The sequence below is a fragment of the Ruditapes philippinarum genome, unplaced genomic scaffold, assembly GCF_026571515.1.
Source record: "Ruditapes philippinarum isolate M1 unplaced genomic scaffold, ASM2657151v2 ctg3851_1_1_1_1, whole genome shotgun sequence".
Lineage (NCBI taxonomy): Eukaryota > Metazoa > Mollusca > Bivalvia > Venerida > Veneridae > Ruditapes > Ruditapes philippinarum.
In genome coordinates, this window is record NW_026866543.1 from 269,307 (window position 1) to 283,585 (window position 14,279).

The 14,279-nt window shown below is 30.3% G+C and overlaps 1 protein-coding gene across 1 annotated transcript in view; it reads left to right on the plus strand.

Moving 5' to 3' along the window:
- The first annotated feature begins 11,621 nt into the window (after nt 1-11,621).
- Nucleotides 11,622-14,279, plus strand: part of LOC132732823 (anaphase-promoting complex subunit 4-like) — a 31,338-nt gene continuing 28,680 nt past the window's right edge. The window contains exon 1 of the mRNA XM_060719337.1: nt 11,622-11,774. The gene's annotated coding sequence lies outside the window, so the exon portion shown is untranslated. The remainder of the gene's footprint in view (nt 11,775-14,279) is intronic.

Consider the following 14,279-nt stretch of genomic DNA (forward strand, 5'->3'; position numbering starts at 1 on the left):
GAAGTTTATAGTTCATAACATGTTCCAGGCAAAGATCTGACAATAAAAATATTAATCAGTTTCAAATGGTAAAAATTTATTTCTTACGCATGAACAGAAACTATTTATATATTATACATGTAACTATATTTTTTTCAAATAAAGTGACAGAATAGCAAAATTTATTGTATATATTACATTTAAATTATTATGTTATTGTAAATATAAATTCTTTCCCAAAAGTCATGATATATTTTTAGTTTCATCATCTGGAGGCATGTAGTTTTAATAAAACATTTAAGGAACTTACGTCGTCTTTCGTAGTGAAGGAAAATCCTCATAATTTCTGCGCTTGGACAACTCAACACCATGATGATTTTCTTCAAATTATATATAGTCTTTATAACATCAAATAGCAGTCACAAATATAATCACAAAACTGATGTTAGGGAAAATGTCTAAATACCTAAACTTTAACTTTCACTTCTAACTATAGTTTTGTCTAAATCAAAAACATTTTACATGCAAATAACAATCCCAAGTTTTAGTTAATCTTCTTACACTATTTTTCAAACACAAACTTTATATTCAAACACAAACAAAAATCTGTCAGAATTAACCAAGGAGCTACTTTGTCTTCTATTCTGTTTATTATAAGAAACACATGTATCACTAAAAGCCAATCCTGATTATAATAGAAGTGGAAAGATGTCAAAATTAGAACACTGTCGTTAATTATATGCACATTACAAAATGAATGAATTGACACCAGAAGAACCTGGGTTTTTATTAATGATTCAGATTCCAAATGAATCATCTGATTGGCTGCAACCATTAAAATGAATGGAATGTGGATGTATATACTTTTTATTACAAGTCACATAAAAAATTCCAACTTTGAACTTTAAAAAAATCAAAAGGATTAAAATTCTTGTGTGTTTATTTCAGGTAATAAAATATAGGTAAAACTGGGTATTTATTAGGGGGACATCCTGGCAGAGGAAGGACCTAATATACTTCAAAAGGGTGGACCAAGACTAAATTGGACTTTATCTGTTCATAACAGAGTATTTATTGTTTTATGGCCAGGGATTAAAAGGGGGCTATGAAAACACCTTAAGGAAAGGTGTGAAATTTCTCACATTGTAACAAGAAAAAAATCTATATACCTTTATTATCATTGCAATTATGATAATAAATAAACAGCATAATTTAAAAGGAAAAAAATAAAATAAAGAAAAAAAACATTGCATTAGTTTAAGTTGTAAATAATTTTACATAAAAAATGAAAGTCATAAAACACAATCATGATCAATTCACCTCATTTTCATAAACTTCTTGAAAGCTTTTGACATTTTGTTAAACTAAAGTTCATTCTAAAATATCTTAATTTTTCTTTTAGTATTTACTGATTGTGTCTAATGTAAAAAATTAGCACTATAATGCCATTATTTGGAATATCATCCTATTTTATCAAAATTTAATGCCTTCTTACTTTAAAGGGAATATCTTTGATAGTTTTTGAGAAATCTACATTAACAATAAGGTAAACTAAGAAATTCAAAGTAAGCCAGAGCGAAAATAAATTATAAGGTTATAAATAATATACCCTTTAGAAACGCATTGAACAGAATATTGAGAAATTAAAAAAAATTATAAAAATAACTTAAATAAAATCCAAATCTAGGCAAAACTTTCATAAACTTTGTTAAAAAGAATTTTAGGATTATCTGTCTTTCTAAAATGATGTTATATTTTGACAGTGAACATGTATACCAAGCAAGTTTAAAGTAAATAACTCTGATAGTTCTATGTAAAATATTAACCAGGACAAAAAAATTAAATTGAATAAGGAGCATAACTTTGCAAGTTATAATTTTTATGATTATCTCCCCTTTTGAAATGATGCCATTTTATGATAAATAACTCATGTACCATATTTTAAGTCAAAAGTGAATAGCATTAATAGTTTCTTAGAAAATGGACCTAAAGGAACCCGTTTTAAGCAACAACTAAGCCAAAAAGACTGTCCTCTATTTTCTTTGAAAAGAATCAATTGACCAAAAAGATCTATTTTATGAAAATAATTATGGCATTGGCAAATATGAAAGAGAGGCTCGGGAGGACTGTTCCTGTCTTGTAGATGATGAAAGGACAGGGCACAATTTCAGTCCTGTTAACAATTTCATATAATATGTTGTGATGGTTAACAAGTTGGCGTGGTGTGATGTTAATGCCAGTAATGATACTACTGGGATGTTATGTTATCTTTCTACACTGACATACAGACAAGAACATCCCTCAACAACAGCCCATAAACTCTCTCCTGAGAATCAATCAACAAATCTTCCATGATTTCTAAATCTGTAAACATTTACCTTGTTTTATGAGTGAAATTTGAACAATCTTTGAACCAAGAATATTCATATTCAAAAAGTTAGGGGAGCTGTGACTGTAGTGCTTAAAGTTTCTACCTTTCAACCCAGGGATCATGGGTTCGAGCGCTATTCGGGTCACGACCATGTACCAGTTCTGGTTAGTTTCAGGAAAGGGACTCGAAAATGATTAATATAAGTTGTAAGATCTTGGTCAGCAATCAGCTAAATAAATATATAAGTTTAAACAGTTTTTTTTAAGAATGCCGTAAGGACTTTTTTTTAAACTTGGTGAAAAAAAGTGATAGGATGAAAATACCCTGTTTAACCAAGTTGGACTAAAATACAAGTAAATGAAAATAGAAAGATAGAAATTAAGAAAGAAAGAAAGAAAGTCTTAAAATAACCTCATTTAAAATGTATCAACTTCTTGAAGCAACTCACATAATAAATTAAATTTAAGATTAAAATCTTGCCACCTCTTTTCTGTATTATTATTTTGAGAAGAAAAGAGCCATATCAAACGTTTAGAACATAACAGCTGGCTTTCACTGATTTAATTTATAGAGTTAATTTCCATGCTAAAATATTAAAACATAAATCAACTCAGTGCATGACAATGCTTAAAATATAACCTGAGGAACCAGAAGTACTTCTTTTCTTTATGATTAAAAAGTAACACATGTGTAACTCATCAGATTTCAAACAGTCAGAACTGAAAAGAAAAATGTTAAAAAAACTTTAAGCTACTTGGTGGAACATTTGTACAAGTATAAAGAAAACAGTAGTGACACCTCTTAAGAAAATGGAACAAATCTGCAAATAAATAGCAATTTTCTGCCCATTAAATTTTCTAAAACAGGGGGAAAATTACTGTTTTCCCTCCAAATTCTTTCTGAGGGTAAATGTCTACCTTTTCAAAACATAAAAATTATGAAGGCGTAAATGTCCGCTGCAGCAAAATATGGGGGCAAATGTCCGAGGAGGCAAAATATCCAAGAATCTAATGAATACTACTATTTATAATTAACTTGTACAAAATATAAGCACATTTAGGACCATTCAGCCATATGGTGATCACACAATCAAGTAAAATAGTAGAACAAAATTAATGTTTTAAAAGTTTTTGATTTTATATAAAAAAGTTATTAGAAAGTTTAATTATTATACATTGTGTCGGTTGGAATTAAGATCCAGCAATCTAAGAACTAACAAATACCCGGACTGTAATATGTCAAGGTCTGATTTGCGATTTTCCGGGTTCCTGACAGGCTATATAATTAAAGCAAATAATATAATTAAAAATTGTTTGAAATGAAACACAGTTTCTTTTTACACATGAAACCCTTTTACAAACATTAAATAACAATAACATTCAGTACTTTGGAGACAAATTTAAGTGTAAAGAGGCGACGGGAGATAAAACATCAAAATGACCATTTGTAAAACTCCTTACAAAACGTCATGGATAATAGTCTTAAATGCTGTTTAAAAGTAGACAGCTCTTTAGAAAGTGTTTCGAAAACTTATAAAAACGACTTCCTTTCCCATGAAAATCATTCCATTGGTGTCATTGCAGGTAAAAGGACTGCGATATTTTTGTAATTATTACAATGAAAAGTGAAGTTAACATAGGAGTGTTAGGGGTCAACAAAGTGAGCATGATCATCATATTTCATGAAAATTACAGGAAAATTTAGGGGACAGGTTGACCAGTTTTTAAGACACTTGAAGCTATTACTTGTATCGTATGACACTCCTGATGACCAATTTAATAAACAGTTTCTGACAGGTGGAGAGAGTTTATGACCGCCACTCATGGCACTGTATTTCACAAGTTATAAAAGCTCTGATCAGATAACAAAACTTTTTCACTGAAATAAATAGTTCACTGCTATTAAAACTACTTCTTAAAATATAATTTTAAAGGGAAAAAAACTAAAAAGGAAAAAAGAAAACAAGAAAAAAACCCAAAAAAACTACAAAATACCACAGATTTCTTTGACTGCTTAACATATTAAAATTAATAACAGTATATTTTGAAAAGTTATATAAATAATAAGATAATTTATTATAATGACATGGTATGAATTTATTTTTTCTCTTCATTTTGAACAAATCTGCAAATATCAAACAGGGGGGAAATGTACAATTTGAAAGTTGCAATTAAGTTTATTATAATTTATAATGTAAGAATGTAAAGGTCAATTTCAAACATTTTGTTTCTTTAAAGCGAAATGACAAAATATTCGTAAAAAAAGTATGAAAAGTACACAAACTAATACTCAATTACTATTGCATAATACCTGTAATTGAAATTTTATTTGACTGTTAATTGTCCATCATATCCATTACCAAATAATGCTATACAGTAATCTTCATCTATAACAATATTGCTTTAAATGATACATCACTATAAACAATGCTGTTGCCTGAAGGTCTTGTTTTCAAACCGCTTGCCTCTAATTAATGATATTTGGATATAATGATTTAAATTTGGCGGTCCTCTGAATATCGGGGAACAAACAGAGTTTACTGTATGAACTTAATACTTTTCCAAATATTTCCCTTACCACAAAGTCAAATTATTCATTTATATTGAAAGCCTTTAGGTGCAGGTTATTCAAATAGCATCCGTGCTGCATAAATAATTTATACACTGAACTATGGGTAGTTCATTTAAGTTTGAATTACGGACAGTTGGTAGGATCTTCAGGTGGTTTCAAATACTCTCAAGAAAAGTTTTTATACTTTGTACATCCACCTAGTCAATCACTTGAACTGATAATCATATAAATTAAACTGTCCGATTGCATTTATCAATTGCGAGTCCAACATCAACGAAAAACGACCATATTTACATGCAGCTGTCACAGTTTAACAAAATTGTTGGCAAGTCAAAGTACATCATTTCAACTGAATTCACAATTGAAAACAGAACCACGGACACTTGTATTAAATAGATGCATGTATTTTCTATACCCCTTCATTAAACTCTGGCCATTGAAGGTAGGGTATAATTTAAAATGCATCAAACTTACAATATATAGACCAGCACAAAATCTTTCAGGAAGGTTAAGGAGATACAAACTGATAGTAACATATGGTAGATTAAAGGTCACCACAAGAAACTATCAAACCATGATAAGATGACAGGTGGAAAACAAGAAAAAACTACCTCTGCTGACCAATTTAATACTGAAAACAAATATTTCAGAAGTCATTTGATCAAGAACTGAAACCAACAAATACCTGTTAGGTTTTGGGGAAGATTCAGCCCTAATATTAAATTGAGATAATTAAGGGTGTAAAGTATAATGACAAATATATGAACACAGTGTTCAAGTAATTTGTACAAAATTCAGATTTCAGATAGTTATATTTTTTTCTTTTTCATTTATATGGTATAAATAACTGATTCAGACAAACATAAACACCTGTTTTAACAGTTAAAATACCTATCATTAGGTTATAGCACAACATGTGACAGATTTGAATCGGTTTTATTTCAGGTTCTTCCACTAGGTAAAGCGGGATGCTTTAGAAAGAAATATTGCCATGTACAATGGGTCAATTTAGGAATTAATTAGCCTGAATGATGTTCAGAACATATTGCTGTTTGTCTGGTTGGGTTTTTATGTTTCACAAACACAGTATAGGTCATTGAAGTAACTTTCCAGTTTTCTGGTGACAGAAGACCTCAGATTGCCTTCTGTGCATTATTTCAGGCACTAACGAGCACCCGAGTAGAACCACTGACGTTCTGTAAGCTAACCGGATAGCTTTCTACCGTTACAGAATCCAAAGTCCTTGTTGGGATTTCAATCTATAGCAGTCTGTTCACTTCTGGCCAGCAGTTTGTGTAAATTCTATATATAATGTGCTTAAAAAAACAACAAAAATCTTGCACACAAATTTTGAAAATATAAGTAGCATACAATATGCCATTTATCAATGCTGCAAATTAGCATAAAACACATGTTGTCATTTGCATTTCTTTTTCGTGTATCTAATGGTTCTTTAAGTGGATAATTAACCATAAATGATAATAATAAAAGCTGAATAGCATACATTTAACAAAGCTTCTTTTAACAATTTTAAGGGAACAATGTTTATTGATATGAGGTGGGAAGGTTAAATAAATACATCCAAGGTTATGTTCTTTTTAAAAGTACATAAAATTTCTATCAAAATGGCCATCTACAAATATTTCACCCTGAATATGAAAGGGTAACAATGGCTTCAGCCTAATTTAGCAAGCATTTTTTATCCTTTTTTTCACTTCTATCAAAATTTTACAAAAACCCTTTCAGCTAATGTTTCCAATTTGATACAAAAATGCGCAAACTCAATAAAAGTCAAAACTCCCAAAACTATAATTATGAAGACTGGGCCCCCCATTTATAGCCAATGGATTTTGAAGGTCAGTACAAGAAAAGGGGCTGACTAAGGGGCTGGTCAATATGGGGTCAGGTTATCATGCATGAGTTACTGGTCACTACCAATCAATCAATGAGCTCAGCTGGATATTCAGCTCTGGTTATTATCAATTTATCAGTCATGATTTTACTATTTTGTATGTATGTAACAAGCAGTCATATAAAGGTGAACATGCTGGCAGTTTGTTAATCTTTAATGGCTGAATTTGTGTAAAAGAATCCTTATTTAAATTTGAAGTTTTATAATGACTGACCTTTAAGACTGACTATAAGATCTATCACATGCTGTGTTTTTTTAGGGCAGTAGACATGAAAACTTTATACATTTTATTGAATAAATAACATCAACAATAGGTCTGTATAAACATTTAGCTTTGTAATTCGTTCAAATTCAGGGCTTTTTCCAGGATTTCAGGAACATGACTTACACCCATGGAAATGGGAATTTCATCAATGTTTTATTAAAAATTGGGAAAAAAATGCATGACTTAAATTTTGCAGTGATTAAATGAATGTAATTAATCACTGCTTAGGATGGCATCTTCAAATATTGAAACACGAAACAGGGGAGACAACCTTAATTTTCAAACATCTTAGAATTTGTTATTCAATATTTTTATTTTGCAATAGGGAAAATAATATACTATAATTTTCAATTGGGAATATGACCGAATATCTGGCTCTGCTATATATAAAATAAACCAAAAAAATCCCTGAAATATATAAATTAAAATGATTTAAATTTTATAAGATAACAGTGCATTCTCATAATGTGAATTTTTAAACAGGCAACTTTTTTGTACTCAAATTGTTTATTTTTGGTTGGCATATTTAAAAGTATTTTTCAGATCTATATGAAAAAGTTAAAATATACCCTTAAAAGATATCTTATAAATTAATTAGCCATATGTAATTAACTGTCCATTTAAATATTGTTCACACATTTTAAAATACTGTTCAAATTCATTTATATTTAACAGACCACATGACTTTTGTGCAACTGGTGTTTAAAAATATTTTGTGTCAAATAGGATTAGAGTATTCCAAATGAATCGTAACACATTTACTTTGGAAAATCAGATTCTACCAATCAGTCTTGTAAACTGTGCAACTCTTGACCAATTAAATTTTGTTAATGCCTACAAATGACTATATAAGTCAAGATGTGTACTTACCTATACTGAAATAAAATACTTAGCTTTAAAGCTGCATGCCAGATGAGTCAAACTATTTCAAGAAAAGTATTGAGTAAAAAGATTTTTCAAGTTTTAAGTAATAAGTTACATCTTATCTGCCATTTATAACAAATTCTGCAGTACACATGTATTTATCACTTTTTTTTGTGTGTGACTATACACATTAAACTTTCAAATGCTATTTTTACATATAGTAATAATAATACTGACCTTTTTTTGGTTATTTTGTTTTTGCTGTTTGCATTGAATAAATTACTCTTTTTTGCTCATTTTAAATTTTCATGATAATTAGCATGAATCTGGCGAAGTGCTGTTTTAACTGTATATTGCTCATATTAAGTAATTTAATTTTATCTTGTTTTCAATTTCATGATATAATTACAAATAATAAATTATACAAAAAGTAACTTTGGAAAAGCAAGTATAAAGTCTCTCTTCTGAAGATGAAATGACATGTAAATAATTACCAGTATATAGTAATATATGTTCTCAATTATCTACCTTAGTAATTATTCAACATATATTTTCATATTGCAGAAGCTGTAATATCTTTTTTTTTTTTACAAAATACTCATACAAGTCTTTTGATTTATATTTAACAGGATATGCCGGGGAGGGGGCCTTCTGCAGAAATCATGGTAAACTGAACTCAGAAACTATCATGGATTTTAGAGAGCACAGTTTGTTTATAAAGAATTCACATAAAATAGAACCTTATCTTATTTTATCTTAAGTCTGGAGATTTCATATTCATCTTTCCACAGGCTATCTTTTAATTCAATGTAGAAGATAAGGGCCTTGTACATTTTGGACAATCAGAAAAACTTTAAGTCAAACAATAAACTTCTGGAATGCACATAAAATAAATGACTTCAAGGCTCATTTTCATGATTTTCAGACTCCGACAATGTTCACAGGGGTATGAGTTATAGCAAATTTCATAGCCCATGAACATAATGGGACTGGTTAATACATTCAGGTTTCTGCATCACTGAAAATATCCCTGTCTCTTGAGAACCAGTCAGGCTTTAATGGGAATTACATTTCCATTCTGTATAGCGGATTTTAACTCTTAATATTGAGTATCAAAGTTGAAATTTTAAGTTTGCCTCAATATTTAACACTTAAATTTAACTAAGCGAAACGCAAATACATGTACTTGTTAATAGAAATATCAAGACACTTTATGTTCAGTGGAATACAATGTAATATATGTCATCTAGACATGGTTGAGATTAGAGGCTCTTAAATAATTGTATAACTTGCACAGGGTTGTCATTAAAGAGTTTTTTTTTTAGATGGTCTGTTTGAATTTGATACAGTCATTTTTGGTTTTATCACATACAACAAAGAGTGTTTTGGGGCGACCAAAAAATTATTTGAGACAGTCATTTGAGCCTACAGCTGCCTCTTAATGACAGGTAGCATCAAAAACAGTTCAGCAGCAAGATAACATATATGTTAAACATATATCATTAAATATATATATCTTAAATTCATGTTAAGATTAATGACAGCAATGTATACCTTACATAAGGATCAAAACATGAATAACTTTTAATGAAACTAAATACATCATTTTTTTTTTCAATTTGATATAATAGATAGAACAGATGCTGATGAAACTGCTATGTGGTTCACTGCTTGAACCATGTCTTAACCATGAAAGTATTTTAAGTTTTTGACTTTCACTCGTTCAGACAGGTTACAAATCAAGAGTCTAATTACCAAGCATTCTTATGTCATCATTTGCTACTCCAATATAATTATGGTAAAGTTTACCAAAAATAAAGACACTTTAACAAGCATGTATTACCTCCCCTGGCCACTTTGGAGACAAAATAAAAATATCTTGTCATGTAACCTGATCAAAATCCTTTACACTTTGGCGTTATGATAATATTTTCCTTCATATACATGTATATATGCCCCTAAATCAGCTCTTTAAATTGCTTTTTTCTTAATTTTGTCAATTATATTATATAGAATATTGAAGCCCCTAAACCCCAAAATGGACCAAATTAATGGCTGGGGCTGTTTATACTGTAAAAATCAGGAAATATCATTCTGTAGCCAGGCTGATGTACTGGCCTGTTTGTCTCAAGGCTCTTTGGGTGGTTTTAGTACAAAACACATAACACAATGTGATTACAAAAGGTCATCTATGTCTTTGAAAACCACCAGCAGGTGCAAAAATACCAGCTTAGATACCCAGGTCCAATTTTGGCTCTCATCTATGGTCTGGGGATTTTCCTCTTTCAAAAATGGATATACAGAATGATATGTAGAAGCTGTCAATACATTACTCTTGGTCAGTGTGGTGGCATATATTCCAGCACCTGAGTAAATTTTCAAAAAAAAAAGTTACTTGGTAGATCGATTGATTTATTATAAAATACCCCAGAGACCCTTGAATGTGATGATTATGTTATACCAACATGTGCAATACCATGGTTTTAAACATTTTATTCATGTTAAATTATAAAATATGGATCAAAGCATTTTATATGGATAATTCTAACTGATCAATAAGAGATTTTTAGAATTTTGAAATTAACTATTTAAGAGTTTATATATATACAGAGTTTTTATATAAGAACCAAATAACAGACAAATTAACAAATGATGTGATTTTTCTCACTTAATTGGGAAGAGGCCTCATCCTCTTGAATTTGGGGAAAGTTATCCCTAAAATTGCTGATTTGTTAAATTTTTTGGGAAAATTATCACTAAAATTGCTGAATGTGGAAGTAAAAGAGCTGGTGTGAGTTCAGATTTTTTGGGAAAACTGCATTTTAAGAAAATTTCAATTGGGAAGAGGACTTTTATCAGAGTCTGTTATATATTCAGGAAAATTTCTGCATATAGTCCTTCACAACTGATCTGACCTGGGACTAAAAATGTAATTTTCTGCCCCAGGTTCGACGTACCCATTCACAATTATATGCAAAGTAAATTATTTAAGCTTTCAAATTTTGTCTCTATTCCTGATTTATTTCACAACGGTGATTAAAATCTCAATTTGTTATCGAGTCTTTGTATTGCTTTAAAATTCAAATGTTATGATACTGCTGATATTCAAGTCAGACTGGGGAAGGATTTCTAACCCTGGGAAGGATGGCTAGTTAAGCATAACTAGTATTCTTGCCTTTGGTACCAAAGCCTACCGGTAATTGAGCATGAACAGTTTGACCCATTTATCAACAGTTCTTTTTCACTGTCACGTCCAAAATTATCTTGATGTCTCTTTGACATGGACTTATGGCATAAGTAATGGTATCAGCATCTGAGTCTTTCAAATTCTATTTGAACAGTTGAAAGTCCCTGAAGACATGGATGGACACCGAGTGAGGCGGGTTATAGAACTTTTCTTGGCTGTCAACTATTAAGTTCAGTTAAGAAACATTATGAGAAGATATTTATTGACAATACAAAAAATGACACACAAAGAAATATAGACGATCAATTTTAACAGTTTAACATTTTAAGTGCCTTCATGATGAATCAGAATTTTGAGCCAGAATAATTTGCTGTAGCACGGAATTCAATTGAATATAATAAACTCTGACTATTTAATGAATCTTGGTAAACGGATATTAACCTTCTTACCATACATGTATTTTCTAACAGTTTTTTCTTTTCGGCATATTTTTTTTCTAAATCGCCGCTCGTGTCATGTCAAATGCGTCGGAAATTATGATTGGTTAACGGTAAACCATTATGTGCTAATGATTGGGTAGCAGTATTGTACACAAAGAAGCGCCTGTCTACCATGATCAAATGCGGTAAGTTACTTTTCTTTTTTAATATCATTTCTTCCTTACAAGAAATAATTCCATGACAGAAATTGGCACTGCTATTTGAAAATTTAACCATCTTCATGCGTTTGATGTTGTTTTGTTTCTTTGTCCGTCCATATTAAAAAAATAACAATTTAAAAAGTAGCATAGATTCGGACAAGTACCTACATTTGGACGGACTGTTAACTTTACATTGGATACATATCTGTAAATGATATATTATGAATTACCGCGCGTCACTATTTACCATTTTAAAGTAATAGGTATTGTTTGACAATATTGACCTGAGACATTTGAATATTCAATGACCTTTCATTGGTAATTAATACAGATAATTAACAGATTCCAAAGTAAATTTTATGGATTTTAACCCTTTAATCCATAGGCAATTGACCAGATAGGCTTATCATATCCGTATATGGATTAGTGATTTTATCAGTTTAAACTACTACACTACCTGATAACAGTGTACATTATATTTTCATATAGATATTTGTCAATTATTACCCCAATGCAACATTCCATTGAATTCTACTGACACGGCATACCTACATGTATATGTTTATTGATTTTACTGTCTCCCAATCTTATCATAACTGAGAAATTTCCCTACCAGACTAGACTAGAGGGTAAAACATTGCACATATAATTTGCTTCAAATTTTATTTTGTAAGAAAATAATGTTTTAGTAAATATTCCAATTTCTTATATATTTTTTTCTACGACATTTTTTTACGCTTAGAGCTCCAGTTTGAAATTAGTGTTTTGTATTCAAAGCAACTAAGCCTTTATTTTATGTGTATTACATGGCATATAGCATGATAATTTAGTAATGTTTTTTCTTACTTGTTGAATTTACCTATCCTGATTTATATTTTATCTTATTTTCTGTTTTTAATATGCAAACTTACTGTGATAATATAGCCTGTAAGTGTTAAGCCTCGGAAATTAGTGAGCAAATTTTTTACATTCATTTATAAACACTGTTATTATGCCCCCACAATGTGGGAGCATATAGCGTTGCACTTGTCCGTCCGTCCGTCAGTCCGTACGTCCCGAAATCTTGTGAACGCAACTCCTCTTAAACCGGATGGCAGATTTTGCTTAAACTTACAGGGATGAACAACCTTAATGTGTAGATGGCAGTAAAGGAAGGAATTTTCGCTGCGATCAAATTTAACAGAATTATGGCCCTTTGTTGATTTTTTCACTCAATACTATGTAGAAATTTTGTGAACGCAACTCCTCTTAAACCAGATGGCAGATTTTGCTTAAACTTACAGGGATGAACAACCTTAATATGTAGATGGTAGTACAGGAAGGAATTTTTGCTGCGACCAAATTTAACAGAATTATGGCCCTTTGTTGATTTTTTCACTATATACTATGTAGAAATTTTGTGAACGCAACTCCTCTTAAACCGGATGGCAGATTTTGCTTAAACTTCCAGGGATTAACAACCTTAATGTGTAGATGGTAGTAAAGGAAGGAATTTTTGCTGCGACCAAATTTAACAGAATTATGGCCCTTTGTTGATTTTTAGTTTTCAACTTGTGGCACATGTAGTCCAAAAAATATTTGACCTAGAGTCATAAGATTGACAGAACAGTGGCGTGTGGGGGCATCCGTGTCCTATGGACACATTTCTAGTGTAAACCTATATTTAGAAATGCTAACATTATTTCAAAGTTATATTATTTTACCATTTATTTTTTCTCAATATTAAAGATGAGTCAGTCTCTGGTTTCAACTTGTTCCATTTTTGGTTCATAGGACCCAGTTGGAAATAAGTTTTCTAGCCATCACTTTAAACAAAGCCATTGTATTAAATTATAATGTTTTTACCAGTATAAATACAGGTACTTTTTTATCCTACTTTATAATATCATAACATCTAAGTTAACTTTATAGTCAACTATATAAAATACCAGTAATTTTAAACAAATTTTTGTGCTCTTAGTTATTAGTTATAGGCAGTCAGGCTTGTTGTAGTCGTAATCTTATCGGTGATTTTTTGTAATTAAAATTTAACCTTTGTCAAAACTTATACCACAGTCCATGATTTAATTTATTTATATTTATTTATGTAGTGATATTTTTATTTGTCAAACTGTTATTTTATATATCTATATTTATGTTTAATATTTATGTAACTGTGATCTGTGATGTTGCAAAAATAAAAAATATAAATAAAAAATAAAATATTTTGATAACTTTATTTTCAGCAATCATTTTTTTTCCCTTTTATAAAATGCGCAGATGGAGAAGTGGTGTGGGGTAGGATTATGGTTTAGTGGTCATGCCACCTCCAGGATTTGGCTATTATGCAAAATAATATAATATTACATCAAGGTCTGGATATTAAATGTCCTTATTTTGTGTGTGAAAATCATATAAAATATTGACTCATGACACTACTGGAAAGCTAGTAAAATGCTAAACCATATTTGAATACCTACAGGCTACATATATCATATATATATACCTGTA